This window comes from Schistocerca gregaria, unplaced genomic scaffold, assembly GCF_023897955.1.
Source record: "Schistocerca gregaria isolate iqSchGreg1 unplaced genomic scaffold, iqSchGreg1.2 ptg001111l, whole genome shotgun sequence".
Taxonomy (NCBI): domain Eukaryota; kingdom Metazoa; phylum Arthropoda; class Insecta; order Orthoptera; family Acrididae; genus Schistocerca; species Schistocerca gregaria.
This window is the reverse complement of record NW_026062448.1, coordinates 30001-32500: the sequence shown is the minus strand read 5'-3', so window position 1 is coordinate 32500 and position 2500 is coordinate 30001. Positions and strand designations below refer to the sequence as shown.

At 58.0% G+C, this 2500-nt stretch overlaps 1 non-coding gene across 1 annotated transcript in view; it reads left to right on the top strand.

The window, feature by feature from the left end:
* The first annotated feature begins 1630 nt into the window (after positions 1 to 1630).
* The window catches only part of LOC126328303 (small subunit ribosomal RNA), a 1893-nt gene continuing 1023 nt past the window's right edge, over positions 1631 to 2500 (top strand). Inside the window, exon 1 of the ribosomal RNA XR_007561823.1 lies at positions 1631 to 2500. This exon is cut by the window's right edge and continues 1023 nt beyond it. This is a non-coding gene — a ribosomal RNA (small subunit ribosomal RNA).

Below are 2500 nucleotides of genomic sequence, written 5' to 3'. Positions count from 1 at the left end.
TGCCCTTCCAAGCTGGTCGGTCAGGCGTTTGTTTGTGAAATGAGCCTTGCAGCTGTTCAGTTGCATTCGGTTGTCGATGCAGTCAGTGTACGTTGTGGTACGGCCTGTGTGGACTGTCCGCTGATGTACGCGTAACCCACACTGATCATCCGTCGTTACGTACTGAGTGACATAATGTGGCACATGCTTGACCGTACACCGGCTGCGCCCTACAATGGCGAATCATAAGGGCCATATGTTGTGCACGATGCTACTTGTCTCGTCTCCCCATTACAGCGAGATTGCACTGTTGTACGCCGTACAGACATGTGGTAGGTAGGTACGGACGAAAGTATTGCATGTTGGCCCCCCCCCCCCCCCCCCTCCTCCCTCTGCCGGGAATCAGCGTGAGCCGTCTGTTGATGTAGCGACGAGGGTTTTCCTATTTAATCGTATTGCCCCACACAACATGATAGCACGGTGGACCGCGTTCCACATCTGCGACATGCTACAGAGGCCGGTTGACAGTCGACCGCGCAAGGGACATTGCACACGTGCGCGGACCATCTTCCACGTGTTCTCTCGTGTACATGCCGCAGTGTGTATGTGGGCTGATGTAGCGTGTCGTGACACATAACATGCAGGCATGCCAGAATCGTAGATTTCGCAAATGTAGATTGACGTATACGTTTGCTGCCAAAGATCCGCAAATGAACTGGAAATCAGTTGTTGAGCGGTTGTTCGCGCTGCAGGTGCATCGGTGATAGCGACGATCGGTACATCTATGAACCGGTTGTTTCGGCGGTACCCGCCATGCCCCCGAACCTGAGTTGGCCATGTGGGTATGAAGCGATACGAGGCTGTGGCTTGGCGGGACAGTCCCCGGCCGGTGAGGGGGGGCCGCCCGGCGTGCTGGCCGCGCGCTGCGTGAGCGCACGCACTACAGCCGGCTGGTGGGGGGCGCCCAGTGGCAGGAGCGCCGGCCGACGGGCCCGGCTGGCGTCCCAGCTATGCGCCGGCGCACCCTGCGCGCGGCGCCAGGCGGCCAAAGTGGGTTCTGCCGAGCCCGGTGCGAAGCGCGGTGGACATCTGCAGTGTGCTGGTCCGATTGCGGACTGTGTGCGTTGAGGATGCGCCGCCGCCCGGCACTCGGCGTCGCGACGCCGTCTGCTGCTCGGTCGCCCCCAGCGGTTCTCGCAGGTGGTTTGTATCGCAGCTCTGCGGACGTGTTGGCGCGTGCGCTGTGCTGGGAGAGTTCGCTTCTGCACCCAAGTGGGGCTTTGCCCTTCTGTGGCGCTGGCGTTGGAGCTGCCGGTCACCGTAGGTGGCGCGTGTTGTTTCCCGCCGGCAATGCCACGACAGCACGCTCCCGGGCCTCTGTCGGCAGCGGCAAGCTCAGTTGGGAGCACGGGTGTTCGCACTGAAAGCGTCTACTCGCCCATCTCCGGGCGATTGCGCCTCTCTCGAACCCGACCAAGTACTTAGGACGGCGCTGCGCGCCGCCGGGACCTGAGAGGGTTTCGAGGTGTATCGTGCAGGGGAGCTCAGCCTCCTCCTGTTTGCAGAATAATTGAGCGGACGCTTGCGTGTTCGCGCGGGCCCTCGGGACACACTCCCGGGCGGCCGGCTGCTCAGCTCTCGTTGACGCAGCTCCCTGGTTGATCCTGCCAGTAGTCATATGCTTGTCTCAAAGATTAAGCCATGCATGTCTCAGTACAAGCCGCATTAAGGTGAAACCGCGAATGGCTCATTAAATCAGTTATGGTTCCTTAGATCGTACCCACGTTACTTGGATAACTGTGGTAATTCTAGAGCTAATACATGCAAACAGAGTCCCGACCAGAGATGGAAGGGACTCTTTTATTAGATCAAAACCAATCGGATTGGCTCGTCTGGTCCGTTTGCCTTGGTGACTCTGAATAACTTTGGGCTGATCGCACGGTCCTCGTACCGGCGACGCATCTTTCAAATGTCTGCCTTATCAACTGTCGATGGTAGGTTCTGCGCCTACCATGGTTGTAACGGGTAACGGGGAATCAGGGTTCGATTCCGGAGAGGGAGCCTGAGAAACGGCTACCACATCCAAGGAAGGCAGCAGGCGCGCAAATTACCCACTCCCGGCACGGGGAGGTAGTGACGAAAAATAACGATACGGGACTCATCCGAGGCCCCGTAATCGGAATGAGTACACTTTAAATCCTTTAACGAGTATCTATTGGAGGGCAAGTCTGGTGCCAGCAGCCGCGGTAATTCCAGCTCCAATAGCGTATATTAAAGTTGTTGCGGTTAAAAAGCTCGTAGTTGGATTTGTGTCCCACGCTGTTGGTTCACCGCCCGTCGGTGTTTAACTGGCATGTATCGTGGGACGTCCTGCCGGTGGGGCGAGCCGAAGGCGTGCTTGCGCGTCCCGAGGCGGACCCCGTTGAAATCCTACCAGGGTGCTCTTAGTTGAGTGTCTCGGTGGGCCGGCACGTTTACTTTGAACAAATTAGAGTGCTTAAAGCAGGCAAGCCCGCCTGAA